Raw genomic sequence first — 20,213 nt, forward strand, 5'->3', positions numbered from 1 at the left:
GGTGCTAGTGGTAAAGAAACCACCTGCCAATACAGTAGATGTAAGAGACACAGGTTCAATCCCTGGGTCAGGAAGATCCCCTGAAGGAGGGCATGGTAATCCACTCCAGTATCCTGGCCTGGAGAATCCTATCATGGACAGAGGAACCTGGTGGGCTACAGTCCATAGGGTCACAAAGAGTCAGACATGACTGAAGCAACTTAGCATGCATTTATTATGTTGAATGGTGATCCCCCCAAAAGAGATATGTGTGTCTTAACCTTCAGAACTTGTGAATGTTTGGAAAGAGGGTCTTTGTAGATATAAGTAAGAATCTGGAGATGAGATCATATTGGTATGATCGCAAGAGAGCCAGGAGTTACCAGAAGCTGGAAGAGGCAAGGAGGGCTTTTACCCCAGAACCTCTGGAAGGAACACAGCTCTGCCCACCTCAATTTTGGCATCACGGCCTCCAGAATGGCAAAAGAATAAACTTCTGTTGTTTTAAGAAACTGAGTTCCTGATTTTTTATGGCAGCCCCAGGAGATGAATACAGTTGACTAGGATTTATATCAGTGTTTTGTGTTCAGTTTCTCAGTTGTGTCTGACTCTGCAGCCTCAGGGACTGCAGCCCGCCAGGCTCCTCTGCACACAGAATTTCCCAGGCAAGAATACTGGAGTGGGTTGCCACTTCCTACTCCAGGGGATTCTTCCCAACCCAGGGATCGAACCTGCATCTCTTAAGTCTCTTGCACTGGCAGGCAGGTTCTTTACCACTAACTCCACCTGAGAAGCTTAGAATTTATATCATGGAGGCAGATTAAAAGACCTAGTCAAGGTGTAAGTTCTCTTACTGCTTATTAGGTTGTATGGCATTGGACAAAGATATTCTCCAATATTTGATTGGTGGGTTCATTGATAGATTCATTTATTCATCATCATATACTGAGTAATCTATTCAGTAAATACATTCTGACTTTCTTTTGTGCTCCAGCCACTGTGGTAGACATTTTGATGACTAGATGTATTTCCAAACATTAAAAAAATTTACACTTAATGCAAAGAGACCAGTTATTACAGTATGTGTTTGTTAAATTTTCTTTATCTGATTATAAGTATTCTAAGGGGAGAAAATGCTAGTTGGAGAACATTTAGAAAATATAGATGGGCAAAAATAATAAAAGTAACCCATTATTTTAACACCAAGGGATTAATCATAGTTAATATTTTAATAGATTTACTTACACCCATTTTATGAATGTGTGCATGCTAAGTCACTTTGGTAGTGTCTGACTCTTTGTGACCCTATGGACAGTAGCCCGCAGGCTCCTTTGTCCATGCTATTCTCCAGGAAGAATACTGAAGTGGGTTGCCACGCCCTCCTTCAGGGGATTTTCCCAACCCAGTGATCGAACCCATCTCTTATGTCTCCTGCATTGGCAGGTGAGTTCTTTACCACTGGAAGCAAATATATATAATATTGAATTTTGTAATACTGTGATATATATATATATATATATATATATATATATATTTGCTTCCTTGCTTTTTTTTAAAAAATAAAAGAACATGTATATAATTTGTGTTACTGTTTCTTTTCTTCATGCCAAAAATGTTCTTCTGAGACATCATTTTTAATGACCCAACAGTTAATATTTTGTCACAAGGATGGAAAGTAATTTATTTGCTATTGTCAGAATTTCAGTCATTTCCATGAATGCTATTGTTGTCAATCTTTGCTCATATCACTGATTATTACCTAAGGATTAACTCCCATAATGGAACTTCTAGGTCAAGCCTCTTAACATTTTTCTCTCTTGTACTAAATTGTGCCAAATTATGCCTAGAGACATGTCCCAACTTACACTTTTACTTGAAGTTTGTGACAGTGCCAGTGTCCTGAGCGTCTGCTCTGAAAGTCATGAGGAAGGTTGTGTGTTGCCAACATTCAAAGTTGTTTTCCTCTTTGAGTGTTTATGTCAGACTTCAGGTTGGTGGTCCTCATTATCAGGCTAATGTACATTTAAAAAGAAAAATCTCATTAAGAGAACTTGTGGCAGAAACGATTACTTAAATTCTGTTAAACATTCATTAAGCACCTATGATAAGCATGAGACTTTTGTTATGTCTGGTACTGTGCAAAGATAAATGACATGTGATTCATTGAAAGAGCACATAGTATTATAGTGGGATAAAACCTATGCATACCTATGAAGACATATATGGCCTATGAATATACAACAAGGAAGAAGGCAGTATATACCCTCATATGGACTCAAGCAAAAGGGGTGATGGAGTCGTTTTCTTGGAAGATATGACATGGAGATGAGCCACCAAAACAAGGCAGGATTTTAAAAGAAGAAGATGATAAGGCCATAAGAACAGCATGAACAAAAGTCACAAAAGGCTAGGGATATTTAAGGAATGGTAAGTAGTCCAGCCTAGTTGGAGCCTAGAAAGAATGTGAAGGACTTTGACCAACATTGAAACCAATTTCGAAACTTATTCTATTGGCAAAAATACTGTTTGGGTATTCTTGTTTGTTTTTTCCCCTGCCATTAATAGTCCTGGAGACTGTTTTCAATGAATAGGATTTATCAGTCCGGAGGGAGGGATATTATGGAATACGAAGAGGGAGAAAGACGAGTATGATTTTTTGTTAATTGAAATGAAATGGACATAACAGCTGAAAGACAATGGAAAAAAGAAAAAATCATTCTCCTATCTTGGTCCTTTGACACATTTAGAAAGCTTTTTGATGGTTTTGTGACAATAATCATAATCATCATTATCAAGTACTTACTATGCGGTTGACACATTTTTAGCCATTCACTGAATGTTTATAGCAAGTGAGGCAGATATTTTAAACCACATTTATGTGTAAGAAAGCCAAAGTCTGGTGAGGTTCATGTGCCTAGTCCAAGATCACACCCTCTGTAAATTACAGCGCTGGGAATAGAACTTACATCCATTGTTTCCAGAGCCTATGATCTTAGTACTGCCCTACACTGTATGTGGACATGGGTTTGGATGAACTCCGGGAGTTGGTGATAGACAGGGAGGCCTGGGGTGCTGAGGTTCATGGGGTTGCAAAGAGTCAGACACGACTGAGCGACTGAACTGAACTGAACACTATGTATAGGCCTCCATGGGCAGGACTTTCTTGGTTCACCTATTAACTCATATCTCTGCATCCCTGGGGATGGAGAACTTGGGTTATCATATGCAGTGAATGTCCAGTGGATTATCTGTTTTCATATTATTTTCTCTAGATCCTGTCAAACCACATCAAAACTACAGATCTTATGGTGGGGTTACATCCTGATAAACCCATCTTAGTTGAAAGTATTGTTTAGTCAAAAATGGACTTGAGGCCCACAGAGGAAAGGCTATCTGCAAGCCGAGGAGAGAGGCTTTGGGAGAAACCATCCCTGCCGACACGTTGGTATTGGAATCCAAGTCTCCAGAACTCCTTCAGTCCAGAGGCTGGGTGCCGGTTCCACCAGCTGCTGCAACTAAAAATCCAGATTCAGAAATGTCAGATATCCTCCGGGAGCTGCTCTGAGTTTCTGAGAAAGCTGCCAACATTGCCCGGGTGTGCCGGCAACAGGAAGCCCTCTTTCAGCTGCTGATTGAAGAAAAGAAAGAGGCAGAAAAGAACAAGATTTGCGGTTGATTTCTAAACCCTGGCTGATATACTGGTACAGGAAGTGATCAAACAATATGCAGAGCAAGTTTCCAGGCTTGGGGAAAATTTTTTTTGGAAAAGAATCCAATGAATTTGCTAATGATTTTGAGGAAAAGATTATCATGAGACTGTGTCCAACAGAGGAAGAACCAGTAGATCTTCTCAGCACAGTTCTTAATGGTAACAATCTGAGGTCTTAGCCAAGGTTGTGCACCAGGACAGTCTTCAGTGACCCAGCTTTGGATTCAATAGAGATCAACATTCTGCAGGACATCTTGGGAATCTAGGTGGATCCTATAGATTCAACTTATCAGTATATAAAAGGTTCTGCTGGCATTAAACCCAACCAAGGAATCTTCCCCAGAGGACTTCAGTGTATCACTGTTTTAACTGGTGTCTATGACATACAGACAGGGGTGCCTCTCATGGGAGTCATCAACCAACGTTTTGTATCACAAGACCTAAACTCCCTCAGGTAGAAAGCACAGTGCTACTGGGCCTTTCTTACATGGGGACCAACATCCATTCCCTTCTGCCTCCCATCTCTACAAGAAACAAAAGTGAAGGGCAGAGCCAAGTGACTCAAAGCCCCAGCTCTGAATGCTCCCTCCTGTTCTCAGCTCTCATTGCTTGCTCAGTCACTTCAGTCGTGTCCGACTCTCTGCAACCCCATGGACCATGGCCTGCCAGGCTCCCCTGTCCATGGGATTCTCCAGGCAAGAATACTGGAGGGGGTTGCCATTTCCTTTTCCAGTGATACAGTATGAAGTGAGTGAAGTGAAGTCGCTCAGTTGTGTCCGACTCTGTGACCCCATGGACTGTAGCCTACCAGGCTCCTCCGTCCGTGGGATTTTCCAGGCAAGAATACTGGAGTGGGTTGCCATTTCCTTCTCCAGTGATACAGTATGAAGTGAGTGAAGTGAAGTCGCTCAGTTGTATCCGACTCTGTGACCCCATGGACTGTAGCCCACCAGGCTCCTCCGTCCATGGGATTCTCCAGGCAAGAATACTGGAGTGGGTTGCCATTTCCTTCTCCAGTGATACAGTATGAAGTGAGTGAAGTGAAGTCACTCAGTTGTGTCAGACTCTTTGCGACCCCATGGACTGTAGCCTACCAGGCTCCTCCGTCCATGGGATTTTCCAGGCAAGAGTATTGGAGTGGGTTGCCATTTCCTTCTCCAGTGATACAGTATGAAGTGAGTGAAGTGAAGTCGCTCAGTTGTGTCCAACTCTGCGACCTCATGGACTGTAGCCTACCAGGCTCCTCCGTCCGTGGGATTTTCCAGGCAAGAATACTGGAGTGGGTTGCCATTTCCTTCTCCAGTGATACAGTATGAAGTGAGTGAAGTGAAGTCGCTCAGTTGTATCCGACTCTGTGACCCCATGGACTGTAGCCCACCAGGCTCTTCCGTCCATGGGATTCTCCAGGCAAGAATACTGGAGTGGGTTGCCATTTCCTTCTCCAGTGATACAGTATGAAGTGAGTGAAGTGAAGTCACTCAGTTGTGTCAGACTCTTTGCGACCCCATGGACTGTAGCCTACCAGGCTCCTCCGTCCATGGGATTTTCCAGGCAAGAGTATTGGAGTGGGTTGCCATTTCCTTCTCCAGTGATACAGTATGAAGTGAGTGAAGTGAAGTCGCTCAGTTGTGTCCGACTCTGCGACCTCATGGACTGTATGTAGCCTACCAGGCTCCTCCATCCATGGGATTTTCCAGGCAAGAGTATTGGAGTGGGTTGCCATTTCCTTCTCCAGTGATACAGTATGAAGTGAGTGAAGTGAAGTCACTCAGTTGTGTCCGACTCTGCGACCCCATGGACTGTAGCCTACCAGGCTCCTCCGTCCGTGGGATTCTCCAGGTGAGAGTACTGGAGTGGGTGCCATTTCCTTCTCCACAGCTCTCATTGGTATCAGTGAAGAGAAGACCATGAAGGGTGAGCACTGTCACGTGTGTGTGCAAAGTGCATCTTCCAGGCAGTTGGGGCTGGTTCCAAGAGCCTGTGTGTTCCTCGGCCTTGTTGATATTTACATCTTCTCAAAAGATACCACGTTCAGGTGGTACTCATGTGCTGCCCATGCCGTCCTCGGGGCCTTGGGTGGGGGAATGGTGGACTTAAAAGAATGCCTGGAAAGGAACCCTGACGTGGGGCTTGACTTGCCACGGTTGGTGTATCACATGGGAAATGAAGGCACTGCTGGAGTTGATCAGTGGCCAACAAGGGAGGACTCATTGCACACAGATCAAAGCAGCAGCTGGAGACATTCCTGAGCCTCCTCCTCCAGCACCTGGCCCTGCAGATACACACACATAGATGAGTGCTGTCCTCATGGGCTCCACAACCCAATTGTGAACATTGTTTCCACATCTCTGTCTTTGTCCTATTGATGGTCAACATTCACCTTCCTCTTTTGGGGAGCATTTTTCCATTATGTGTTCACAATGTTAATGTTAATAAATGAATGATATTCATGCAGCCAAAAAAAAAAAAAAAGAACTTAACACCCCTGAGTTATTGAACATCATAGCTTAGCATAGCCTAACCTCCAAAGTGCTCAGAACACTTACATTAGCACACATTTGGGCAAAATCACTTAACACAAAGACTATTTTACAAAAGTATTGGATATCTCATGTAATTAATTGAATACTGTACAACTGTACTGGTTGTATGGGTGCAGCATGGTTGTAAGTGTATCGGTGTTTACCCTCGTGATCACTTGGTTGACTGGGGGCTGTAGCTCATTGCTGCTGACCAGCCTCTTGGGAGAGCATCATACTGCAAGAAAAGATCACATTTTGAAATTTGAAATACCTTTCCTACTGAATGTATATTGCTTTCATACCATCATAAAGTCAAAATGTCATAAGCTAAATTATTGTTAAACTGGGGACCGCTTGTACATGGAAATTCAGTGGCCATCTGGTTCAATGCCCACTCTACTGAAATTCCCATTGGGTATCTCAGATAGGTATTTTCTGCTTCAAAACTTTACTTCATGACACTGGGATGACATTTAATGTAGTTGAGAAGTGGAATGAAAGATGTAAAGTCACGTTTACTTCTAGAGAGATTAAACATTAAATAGAAAAAGTAATGTTTGGATGCTGCTAGAGCTACGTCCCAGAGTCTTCTCTGTTGATTTCAGTCTTATCTGCCTTTCATAGTACAGAAACTGCCATGCTAACAAGGAAGAAGAGATGTCTTCCTGACCCATAACTGTGATGAGTTAACCTACTTTGGTAATATATTTATAATCTTTTTGAACTCCTTGGAGGAAAGATGAAATATGAATATAAAATAATAACAGAACTAACCTTCAAGCACTTCCTGAATGCCCAGGTGTGGTTTGAAGCTTAATGAATTTGTGTTAGTAAAATATTCTGAGATCTCAGTTGAGGGGAACTTGAGAATACAAATGGTTATTAATTATTATTATTATTATCAACTCCTGCCCAGAGTCATGGAGATTGATGATCCCTGCCATGTTTTATCCCCATGAGTACGGTTGCAGGTGTCAGTCCAGGGCACAATAAATGTTTAATCCCTTAGAAGGTTTTAAAATATTATCCATAATCTATTCTGAATGAACTACTTCTTCCCCTTGCTATTTCATCTGGTGATCCTTGGTATTTATAGTGGGAGCAAACTACACTAAAACCCAGGCTGGACCCTTCGTGTTTTGTATCGGGTAGCAGAGCAAAGAAACTCCATGGATTTTTATTAGCTCTGTAATATGAGAAGAGCAAAAAGGGCAAAAGAGTTTTATCTAAGGAATATTTTTTGTACCTTGTGTCATATGGACCACCTCTTGCCACCCAGGACGTTTGTTCTAGGTCTATTAACCAGTCCACCTTGACCAGATTTTTTTTTTCATCAGTGATCTGGTCTTAACCACTCCACAAAGCTTCAGCAGCCAAGCCAAAATTTCTTTCCTCAGTTTCATGCTGGCCCCAAGAAGGCACAGGGGGAGAAGTTGGTGGCTGACTAATTCTGCCTCAATCACTGTCTATTGTCACTGACCGAGAAGCACAATGGAAAGATTTGGGCAGATGGAATGGTTCCAGTGCATTTCCAAAGTGATTACAGCAAAGTTTCATTGGTTTTCCAGATACAAACATTTAGCTGTTAAAATAAACAAACTTCTGCATCCCTACAATTATCGCGTACCCCTGCAGATGCAGCTTAAATGAATCCCAGCTCATCTTGAATGCTGTGATGATGTCTCCAAATGAAGCTTCTTGCTATTTTAGCCAGAGAAGTAGCAGTAGGCATTCAGCTGAACATTCTTGTGACAACGTCCTCCTTGTTTTCCGGTAGAAGTCTGAAGGACATTTCCAATCAGGTTAACGAGGACCTGCTGATTCAGGGCTGAAATGGGTTTGTTTACTTCTTTTTACTTACCAACCCATGGAAAGCCATTCTCCTTTATCTGCCAGCCAATCACAGCCTGCCACTGTAACATCTGGCTTGAACAGCTGCCAGGAGAGGAAGCACTCTTTCTGTCCCCTTCAGCAAGTAGCAAGGGTGTATAATTGAGAACTTGTAATTGCAAGAATGTACAGACTTTGGCAGAAATCATGAAGGTGAGAAGAGAGAGGAGATGGAACTGCAGAAGGAGCCTCTGTGTAACTTTCAAGGGAGTCCAAGGTGGAAAGAACCACACAGGGGGAGAGTAGCGATTCATTTTAATCTGTGCATCTCTACAGAAGTCATTGTTAACATGTATCCAATGATGCCTGTGCCACATTCTTCTTTTATATTAGCATTTTTAAAATTTATCTTTAGTTGGAGGATAATTGTTTTACAATATTATGTTAGTCTCTACCGTGTATCACCACGAATCACCCATAGGTATGCGTATGTCCCCTCCCTCTTGAACCTTCCTACCTCATCCCATCTCTCTAGGTTGTCACAGAGCACCGGATTTGAGCTCCTTGCATCAAAACAGCAAATTCCCACTGGTTATCTCTTTTACGTCTGGTAATGTATATATTTTCATGCTATTCTCTCAATTGTCCCACTCTCCTCTTGCCCCACTGTGTCCACAAGTCTGTTTTCTATGTCTGCATCTCCATTGAGATTATTGTTTAGTTGCCAAGTCGTGTCCAACTCTTTGTGACCCCATGGACTGCAGCACGCCAGGCTTCCCTGTCCCTCACCATCTTCCGGAGTTTGCCCAAGTTCATGTCCATTGCATCGGTGATGCCATCCAACCATCTCAACCTCTGTCACCCTCTTCTTCTGCATTCAGTCTTTCCCAGCATCAGGATCTTTTCCAATGAGTTGACTGTTTGCATCAGGTGGCCAAAGTATTGGAGCTTCAGCATTGGTCGTTCCATTGAGTATTCAGGATTGATTTCCTTTAAGATTAACTGGTATGATCTCCTTGCTGACCAAGGGACTCTCATGAGTCTTCTCTAGCACCACAGTTCAAAATTATCAATTCTTCAGCGCTCTTCCTTCTGTATGGTCCAGCTCTCACAATCATATGTGACTACTGGGGAGACCATAGCCTTGACTACATGGACCTTTGTTGGCAAAGTGATATCTTTGCTTTTTAACACACTAAGTATGTCATAGCTTTCCTGCCAAGAACAAATCATCTTCTGATTTCATGGCGGCAGTTACCATCCATAGTGATTTTAGAGCCCAAGAAGAGGAAATCTGTTATTGCTTCCTCCTTTTCCCCTTCTATTTGCATGAAGCGATGCAGTCAGATGCCATGATCTTAGTTTTTCTTAATATTTAGTTTTAAGCTGGCTCCACTGAGTTAGGCAAGCCCCTTTGCCACGATAAGGCAGTGATCCATGAAGGGGGTATCTCCATTACTGCTCTGCAAGTACGTTCAGCATTACCATCTTTCTAGATTCCACATATAAACATTAATATAGCCGCTTTCTGATTAGACAAAAGTTAGGAAATGATATTTCCCCAAATTGAAAATGCAAGGAATCATTCATGAGTCTGGAAGGCACTGTTTTCATTCTATGACTAAGTGTCCTCTGAGTCCAGATTTATTCCTAAGGAGGCGGGTGGCAAGTTAGGACGGAAACTGATTTGCTTCTGCATTTCTGGGAAAGCTGCCTCCCCATGGCATACTGATACGCTATTGCCTGAGTGGGAGACACATTGAAAAAATAGCCTATTATCAATTTATCCTGTATCTTGTCAAGCACTTCCTAAACTTTTCTCCCTTCTTTTGGGGTCTATTTCCTACAGACTCTATGACTGTGCTACTCAGTCAAAAGTACACTATAAAATTGCTCCAAGAACATTTTCAAAGCTTCCCATGAGATCAGATAAGAATCACTGGAGGTAATTGAAAAAGTTTGAGAAGTTTCCTAGGTTGTTCTAATCTGCCTTCCCTTCTCTGCACCCTTACACCTCTTTTAGAACCAGTGTGCCTGTGTGTGTTTCCTCCTGCTTATGGCTTGCAAAAACTCTTGGGCAACAAACTGAACCTCAGGGATCTCTGAGAGCTCCTGGCAGAGAGCAGAGCATAGGTGAGGCCACGTGCAGAGTCACAGGCAAAGCGGACTGTGCCAAGTACAACATTCAAAGTGTCCTGAGGGAGGTGTTGGCTAATCTATTGGTGATCTGGTCAAACTCTTGATTGGGCCTGATGACAGCATGCACAGGATAAGGACAAGAAAATAATCTTATTCTAGAAAACTGAGACTGTAGTTTAGCATTTCATGGTACATTGATTTTTTAATATATATATTTACTTATTTGGCTGTGCCAGATCTTATTTGCAGCACATGTCATCTTTGATCATTGTGACATGTGGGACCTTTGGTTGCGTCTTGCAGGATCTATTTCCCTGGCCAGGGATTGAACCAGGGTCCCCTGCAATGGGAGTGCCATCTTAGCCTCTGGACCTCCAAGGGAGTCCTATGGTACATTTAAAAAAAAAAAAAGTTTTTAATTGGAGGATAATTGCTTGACAATGCTGTGTTGGTTACAACAATGCGAATCAGCTATGAGTATACACATATCCCCTCCCTCCTACCCCTCTATCTCACCTCATGTCATCCCTGAGCACCAGGCAGGCTCCCTGCGTTATACGGCAACTTCCTCCTAGCTATCTATTTTATTCATGGTAATGTATATATTTCAGTGCTACTTTCTCAATTCATCCCACCCTCTCCTTCCTCTGCTGTGTCCCCAGGCCCGTTCTCTATGTCTGTTCTCTATTCCTGCTCTGCAAATAGGGTCATAAATTCTGGTTGTATCGCCTCTTAGCTGGGTAACTGTGGGCATGTTGTTTAAACCATGTTTAAACATGTTGTTTCAGTGTTCTCTTTGAGGATATTGAAAAAAAATTAAGTTATTATCTTTAAGCATAGTTATGAGGATTTAAAGGGAAAATCCATGGGAATTCCCTGGCAGTCCAGTGGTTAGGGTTCTGCATTTTCTCCATGAAGGTCCTGGTTTGATCCCTGGTCGGGGGACTAGGATCCCACAAGCCTTGTGTTGTGGCAAAAAACAAAACAAAACAACAGCAACAAAAGCTGAAAGAGAGAAATCCGTGTAACCTGGATTGTTAGACAAGCATCAATCAGGTATCTATGTGGGAGGCACTGTGGAGCTGTGATACAAGTACAGAGATAAGATCTAATCTCTACGGGAGAAAAGTGACAAGTCAGGAGTTCTTAACTTAAGGTTCATGGACCCTCCATGCTGGGTAATAGACACCAGTTCTCTAAAAATAGTGCCTGACACATAAGAAGTATTCAATTACTGTTTATTGTTTTTGAACAGTTGATGCTTAAAAAATATATAATTTTTACTCTCTTAATGTGCAAGTGCTAAATTTTAAGTTTAAAATTTTAATCTTATATCCAAGTACAATTTTTTTTTTCTGTCCTTCATTCTGCTCTGTAAAATTTCCATCACATTTTTTGTGGAATCATCTATTTTCCCATCACTTCTATCTAACTCTATCTTTGTTCTTGGTTCTCTGTTTCATCTCTTCTCTACTGCTTTGCCAAAGATGGTCTATAATTTGCTATTTTGAGTGAAGATGTTCACAACTTTCAGGTGTGAACAAAAGTATAAGAGTATGTCTTTGAGTAACCATCAAGATGATATGGTGTCATTTCAGTCATCTTCCTGAACTCACAGATTTTGCTTTTTAATACTTGACATTCATTTTCATGCAGAATCACACAAGCAGTTCACAAATATATGTGTCATTTTAAATAACCTATTACAGTGCATGAACAAGAAACATATATATATATATATATATATATATATATATTTTTTTTTTTTTACACTGATAGGTCTTAAATAAGTGGTCCTTAATTTCTTTTGGATCTTGGACTTCTTTGAGGGTCTGATGAAATCAATTATATCACCCAAGAAAAACACATATACACAAGCATTTTTGTACAAAAAATTTCTGGTGTCTGTTACCCAACATGGAGGGTCCATGAAGCTCAAGTTAAGAACCCCTGACATGTCACTTTTCTCCCGTAGAGATTAGATCTTATCTCTATACTTATATCACAGCTCTACAGTGCCTGGCACATAGATACCTGATTGATGCTTATCTATTTGAACTTGACTTCTATTAAGTTGACTTCAAAGGTCTGTCTTCAGCTAGGGGCTTTATCTTAAGCGCCAGATACATATACCTAACTATCTTTCTACCTCAACCCAGTTCTCTACCTCAAAATATCTAAAATGTTAATCAGCTTTCTCTGTGAGAGTATGGATTTGGAGACAAAACTCAATCCATCTAACTCAGCTGAGGGCTTCCCTGCTGACTCAGCAGTAAAGAATCTGCATTCAATACAGGAGACATGCATTCAATCCCTGGGTAAAGAAGATCCTCTGGAGAAGGAAATGGCAACTGACTCCAATATTCTTGCCTGGGAAATCCAATAGACAGAAGAGCCTGGCGGGCCACAGTCCATGGGGTCACAAAGAGTCAGACAGGACTGAGTGACTAAAAAACAACAAGAACAAACACAAGATAGCATTTGCAAAATGCCTCGTTCCACGTGGCCACTACACAATACGTTCACGTCTCCTGTTGGTATTAGCCTGTATCCATGAATCTAAGTTGGAAACCTTTGTATCATTTTTCAACTCCTTCTCTCCACTACCCTTATTTTAATTAATTATCAGATCTTAGTGTTTTTACCTCTTTAATACCCTTTGCTTCATTTTCACTCTGGCCTGGTTTAAATTTTCACCATCTCTTGCTTAAATTTTAATACCAGTCTACTAATCATCTGGGTTCTGGTTTTCCATTCTGTCTTTCTACCAGAAGTTATTTTCCTTTGATCCTAAAGCAAAGATATGAATGCATTACTCCCTTGTTTAATGGTCATCAAGCCCTAGGTTTAGTATAAATATTCATGAGCCCAACTCAGACCTATTGAAAGAATCTGAATCCCAGAACTCTGTATAATTAACAAGGTTCCTAGGTAGTTTTGTATATCCTCAGATTGGGAAGTGCTGGCCTAGCCCAGTGTTTCTCACTTTCCCTCAGATTCCTCAGTAGTATTTCTTCAAATGTAAATTCCTGGGCTTCCTCCCAAAGGCAGGATTCAGGAGGTTTGAGACAGGTCTGGGACCTGCATAGTAACTCCTTCCCCAGGTGTCTCTGATGCAGGTGGTCTATGTAGCAGACTCCAACCTTTTTGGTACCAGGGACCAGTTTCATGGTAGACAGTTTTTCCTTGGACCAGGGTAGGGGCGATGGTTTCAGGGTGATTCAAGCACATTACATTTATTTTTCAATTTATATGTATTATTATTACATCGGCTTCACCTCAGATCATCAGACATTAGATCTTGGAGGTTGGGAACTCCTGGTTTATAGAATCACTCTTGAGCAGCCCTGAACAAAAGGTCTAAGCTTTGGAATCACACCTGAAGCTCTTCATTTCCTTGGCTTCATTTCCTCCTCCCTGCCATATATTAGACCCTCAAGAAGGCAGAATTGCATAGCAGCTAAGGGGCTGAGCACCAGCCTCACACTTTTCTGGGTTCAAATCTAGGCTTTTTTATTTACCAGGTATGTGAGCTAATTAAGTGCTTACCTGTATACACCTTAGCCTCCTCATCTTTAATTTAGAAATAATTATACAACTGCTGTTCCATTGCTCACTGACTCTTTGTGACCCATGGACTGCAGCACTCCAGGCTTTCCTGTCCTTCACTACTTCCCAGAGTTTGCTCAAACTCATGTCCATTGAGTTGGTGATGCCATCCAACCAACTCATCCTCTGTTGTCCCCTTCTCCTCCTGCCCTCAATCTTTGCCAGCATCAGGGTCTTTTCCAATGAGTCAGCTTAGCATCAGGTAGCCAAACATTGGAGCTTCAGCCTCAGCACCTGTCCTTCCAATAAATATTCAGGGTTGATTTCCTTTATGATTGATTGGTTTGATCTCCTTGCTGTCCAAGGGATTCTCAAGAGTCTTCTCCAGCACCACAATTCAAAAGTATCAATTCTCAGTGGTTGCCTGCCAGTTTTATGCCAAATGTTAAATAAAGATAAAATATGCAGAGTTCTTCATATAATGTAGTGCATATTATAAATCCTGCATAAGGACATCTATTATTATTTGCCACTCCTGATCTACACTGTGGATTCGGATGTCTGTCTTCTTTGCTTGGGCTTCCCAGGTGGTGCAGTGATAAAAAATTCTGCCTACCAATGCAAGAGACTTAATAGACTTGGGTTCCATCCCTGGGTGGGGAGATCCTCTACAGTGGGAAATGGCAACCCACCCCAGTATTCTTGCCTGGGAAATCCAGTAGACAGAGGATCCTGACATGACTGAGCTCACACACATACTTCTTTGTTTATACTCTTTCTTCGACCAGTTTGCTTTCTCTTCATTATATCCCTTCTATTCCTATATTCTTCTAGGCCCAGGATATTCATTACGCCTCTTCTAACATCTTTCTTGACCCATTCTACTTCTTCAACCCCCTATTTAGATAATAATCCTTATTCCCTACTTGTGTTCTGTTAATCACATCATCAGAATTGCTGTCACCTTTCATTACAGTCATGTGTATGCTTGCCTCCCTGGCAGGGTGATGAGACCCCTGGACCTGAACACTTTCTCATTCAACTTTGTTATCCAGGCATCTGGCACAGTCTGTTTCCCAGAGTGGGCTCACAACAACACTTTGCTTCATGAATGAAGGTGATAAGTAAGTGGTGAGCTTTGGGTGCGATTCTAAAGTTCAGACCTTTGGACCAGAGCTGTTCACGGGTGTTTGTATAGAACACCTGCATCACTGTTATGGATAAATAACTTGAGAATAGCTATGAAAATACATTTTTAATATTATTTGGAAAATCTTTATTATAATTTTCTCTCATTCTCATTCCTATAAGTGAGATATTGTTCAGTACAATTAATCTCCATGTGTCATTTGGGACACAAACATTCTTTCTCCTTCCTTCCATCGTGAGGCTTGTGGATACTTGGATCTTAGCTCTGCCTGTCTCTATTGACCCTATTCCTGTCTGCATAATTTTTTTGAGCTCGAATACTACACATAATGCTAGTGAGCTTTGACAACATGTTTACTGGGTGGCTGAGTTCCCAGTTCAAGTCTAGAAAGCTGACCTTTGTAAATTTCCATATTTTCTCTCCACATAGACTGCTAGAAGTTTATCTTCACTTCAACTCATAGGACTCAAGTATTCCTGTACATCCTTTCATGGAACCAGCTGGGATTTGTAGATATCCAATGCTCTGTGGTTTTAGCCACTCCACTAGCCCTTGCAACCAACCGCCTGCTCTTTCTTGCTCTGATCTGTCATCCTCCCTGACCTTTCAGAACTGTCCCCAGAGAGTATTCTATAATCAGATATGAAAAGGTAAAAAAGTCAGATCGCAAGGAAATGGCAGCAAGGTGCAACATTTATCCAGAAACACATTTACTCCACCTGAAATATCCTTTCTTCCTTTGGTAGCCCTTTGCTTGCAAAAGGAGCTCCTCTCCTCTAAAGCCAGCTGCTCCTCAGCCTTGGGACAGCTAAAGTGAAGTCCCAGTTTTCTGATTCTGGCAGTGCGCTTGACACCATTGCCAGGGAACAAAATGATGACGGAAATAATAATTAATAAATGATATGACATTATGGACTCACCAGGGACACTGTGTATTACTAAACTGGATAGAAGAAGAACATGGGTCCCTTAAAGACCTCTTAGAAACCCGGATGCCTGTGGTAATGACATCAGCTAAACATTTGAAAAGCAAAGGCCCTTTGTTTCCATTTGAAGGGAAGTGGCTTCAATATAAAAGGAGATGAAGGCTGAATTGGCAAGGAAGCCCAGAGTCACAAGGCTAATGCATTCAGGTAGCCCCTCCCTCTCATCTGTAAAGGACCCTAAGGTAGGATTTTTCCTGCAGTTGTACAAAGACTCACTGGGGATGAGTCCAACACTACCCAAACACCATACATTAAATGCATTCTCTCTCTAAGCATCCAAACTTATTTATTTGGATTTAAATCCCAGGAAAGTGAGAAAAACCAGAGAAGTACCTAATGGGATGGCATGCATTGAACTTGACTCATCATTGAGAGAACACTGGTTTGCGGGCAAGTCTGGTTCATGTAAAGGCTTCTCAAAAGTGTCTGGATGGGTTTCAAATTCCCCTCCTCTTCTTTCTCCTAAATGAGTGGGTTTCACCTGGTTGAAGCAAATAAACACTGAACATCATTCACTAACCCTGAATATTTTTATTCAGGTCCCAATTTGGTTTCCGGTCATATTGGCCCACAATTTTAGCTGTGGGGTTTCAGCTAAACAACAGCTGGGAGTTGACAGCAAGCCAGCTGCAGCCTGCTAGAGCAAACACTTGAGCTCCTAAATGTATAAAAATGATAAAATGACTAGACATATAGGCTTCTAATTGCACCCAGCAGTCTGCAGCTGGGAAGTCACCAGGAGATATATATTCTGTGCTGTCATTCAGCAATCATGCACTCCACCCCAGCAGAAAAGCACTTCCATTTCCCCACCCCCAAGATTGCAGCCAAAATGTGAAGTCTAGTTCCGGTTTCAGACAATGTTCACTACTTATTGAGGAAGTAACCCGGCTCCAGGCTTGTAAATCCAGTCAAGGATGGAGCCAGGGTGATGCATCAGTTGAAATTTGAGGGGGAAATGATGATAAGCTGATGCTGGAAAATAAGACTTAGATGCACACCTATGATGAGATCTATGGGGGTCACAAATGTAGCCCCCCCAGTCCATCGCTACCTGCAACAAAAAGTATATGAAGGGTTCAGAGTACAGCCTCTTGTTTCTTTTCTTTGACTTTCTATGGCATCTCCTTCATGCCTGTCTCCTTTCCTTCCTTTTCCCCCCTTCCCTCTGCCCTCCAGATACATGCCCTCCTTTCTTCAAACAATTGCTATAACTCATCACTCTTCTCCATAAGGCCTGTTCCAATGATGGGGGGACATTCATCTTTCTTGAGCTTCTCTCCAAGCATCAAGAAGACAACCATTTCCCTTATGCCAAGTATTCATGGTTTCATCTAAAGTTAATTTTCCAAACATTTGTTCTTTTTTTTGAAGTTTAAAAAATATTTTTTTCAGATTAAAATTATTTCCATAAATAAGGATAAATCAAACCCACTCTCTTCAGTCCATTATTTCAGGTGATTGTGATTTCTGTGAGCATTAGTGTTCCTGAGCATTCTTTGAATATTTACTTATGTACTTGTGGGAAGCTTCCCTGGTAGCTCAGACGGTAAAGAATTTGCTTGCAATGCAGGAGACCCAGGTTTAATCCCTGGGTCAGGAAGATCCTCTGGAGAAAGAAGCTGCAACCCACTCCAGTATTCTTGCCTGGAGAATTTTCTATATGATAGAGAATTCTATGGGCAGAGGGGTCCGGTGAGCTATAGTCCATAGGGTCACAAAGAGTTGGACATGACTGACTGACTAACAGTTTCACTTTTTGTGGGAAGCTACTGTAGACTTTTCTTGGTAGGAATTCCAGTTTTACTGAATTCTTCTCTTTCGTTTAGATATTCCATTTTCTGTTCTTCATTAAAGGCTGGATCATTAGTTATTTTTTCAATGCATAATTGTCTTTCTGGCATTTTATTACCTTGATTGGAGGAAAAAGTAACGAAACTTTCATAGTTTTCTTCTGCTTGAAATTTATGTCAAGATGGTTATTTTCCTGTGGATTTAAGAAAACTGAGTGATTTCTTTGTTTTCTCCTTCCCTGGAGTACTGATCTCCAACCTGTTGGACTAACTGGTCTTTTTTTTTTTTTTTAATATTTATTTATTTGGCTCTCCAGGTCTTAGTTGTGGCACTCAGATCTTTAGTTGTGGCATGAAAACTCTCAGTTGCAGCATGGGGGATCTAGTTCCCTGGCCAGGGATCAAACCTGAGCCCCCCGCATTGGGAGCATGCAGTCTTAGCCACTGGGCCACCAGCGAAGTCCTGGACTAAGCAGTCTTAATAGAAGAAAGGCTGAAGGGCAGTGCAGAGAGGCTATGTGACAAAGAGGTCAATAAAGCAAAGTCAATCTGAGCTACTTTAGAACATTATCTGGCTGTGTTCTTGGGCCCATGGCACTATATTGTCCTGGCTTATGTACGTTTTCTACAGCCAATCAATGCCTATGTGCCCAGTCGTGTCTGACTCTTTGTGACCCCATCGACTGTAGCCCATCAGGCTCCTCTGTTCATGGAATTTTCCAGGCAAGAAGAATACTGGAGTGGGTTGCCATTTCCTTCTCCAGGGATCTTCCTGACCCAGGGATTGAACCTGCATCTCCTGAATCTTCATCATTGGCAGGTGGATTCTTTACCACTGAGCCACCTGGAAAGCCATGTATGGTACTAGAGCAACAAAAAAGAAGAAATATTCTATTTTCCTTTTTATCTTTGGGGTCTTGCACAGTACCTGGTCTTTGAAATACATGTAGAAAGAATGTTTGTGGATTGAACAGTGAATGAATGAACTCCAGTCAAATCTGGCTGAATACATTTATGCTAATGCCCTACATTTATACATTTATAAGATTTTTGAAAGTGTTTCCAGATATTTCATTTCCTTGATGTGACTATTAGCAAGTTGTCACCTTTTTCTGCACTTTTGTGAATCAGCCAGAAAGCCTACAAATACACAACCTATTTTAAACTAAGAATTTAACCAGAAGAAGCCATGGCATACAAGACTGGATAGCATACCTCTTTGCTGGCCTTAGGTTAAGTCGCTCAGTCGTGTCCGACTCTTTGCAACTTTATGGACTGTAGCCCACCAGGCTCCTCTGTCCATGGGATTCTCCAGGCAAGAATACTGGAGTGGGTTGCCATTTCCTTCTCCAGGGGATCTTCCCAACCCAGGGATCGAACCCAGGTCTCCCGCATTGCAGGCAGACACTTTAACCTCTGAGCCACCAGGGAAGCCCTTGCTGGCCTTGGGAGGGGGCGTCTAGGTCAGAGGTCAGCAAACGACAACCTTGTTAGCCAAATCTGGCCCGTGGCCCACTTTTGTAAATAAAGTTTTATTAGAAGAGCAGCCATGTTCACTCATTACCTCATGTCTTCGACAGCTTTCTCCACCAGACAGAGGTGGAGAGTGTGAGAGATGTTCGGGCTCTCTAGGTCTATACTACTTACTCTCAGAGACCTGGCAGAAAAATCTTATTGACTGCTGGTCTAGATTTTCATAATAGCAGGATGTATGAGTCACTTTGAAGGATGTCAAAGAAGATAGGGAGAATTCTATCCACCTTTGGAACCCCTCTGGACTGGTGAGTGATATTTCTGACCTATGATCTAATAATACACTTAAAAAGAAAGATGAGGATGTAAGCATGAGAAAGTAAAGAATGAACAGCAAGAAATCAGCCTTTTCAGTCAATTCATGGGCAAAGACACTCTGGGATATACAGTTTTTTTCACTCAAGTCTGTTGTGATATCTCAAAAAGCTCAGTGTCAAGGCACCTCCACTGTTCCACAAGGCAGCTATGACTTCCCAGTGAGCCATCCCAGTCCCCTTCTTATCTCACACTTTCTGTTATCTTTACCCTTGAGCAGTCACTCCAGATGCCTGCTAAAAGTAACCTAATTAGGTATGGGTGCCTCTCTTCCCCTTGCATAGCCTGTGGAGTGGGTGCAAGCTTCCTTCACTCTTGAGAATTTTTTTTTTTTTTTCTCAGTGGATTCCTCAGTAGACTGAACATATGGGACCTCTCATACCTGTAGGCATTTTAGCAATTTTCCTCTGATGAGTCCATTTGTAACCCTCTGCTCAGTTACACCAAAGGGTTTCACTTTTCTTTCTCTCTCCCTTTTTTCTTTTTTGGCATTCTATGAAAGATTTTGCCACTTATAGGGCTGAGAAGTCATGAGCTATGTGGCTAGCTGTGGGGAAACTTTTGCATGTGGACAATTTTTTTGACTTTGATAAATCTCGATGGATTTTTCTAAAGGCAGCTGCTTTTTATTTATCTGCATGACAACACTAATATTCTAGAACAAGTCCAGCTTGTTCTAGAATTTGCAATTTACCTCTTTATCCTGGC

General features: G+C 41.9%; 1 protein-coding gene and 1 pseudogene across 3 annotated transcripts in view; both read left to right on the top strand.

The window, feature by feature from the left end:
* AGBL1 (AGBL carboxypeptidase 1) overlaps window positions 1–20,213 on the top strand; it is a 909,156-nt gene that overhangs the window by 424,692 nt on the left and 464,251 nt on the right. The gene's annotated exons all lie outside the window — the stretch shown is intronic.
* On the top strand, window positions 3,515–5,980 carry LOC122706857 (annotated as a pseudogene).

Source organism: Cervus elaphus, chromosome 13 (assembly GCF_910594005.1).
Source record: "Cervus elaphus chromosome 13, mCerEla1.1, whole genome shotgun sequence".
NCBI classification, from domain to species: Eukaryota; Metazoa; Chordata; class Mammalia; order Artiodactyla; family Cervidae; genus Cervus; species Cervus elaphus.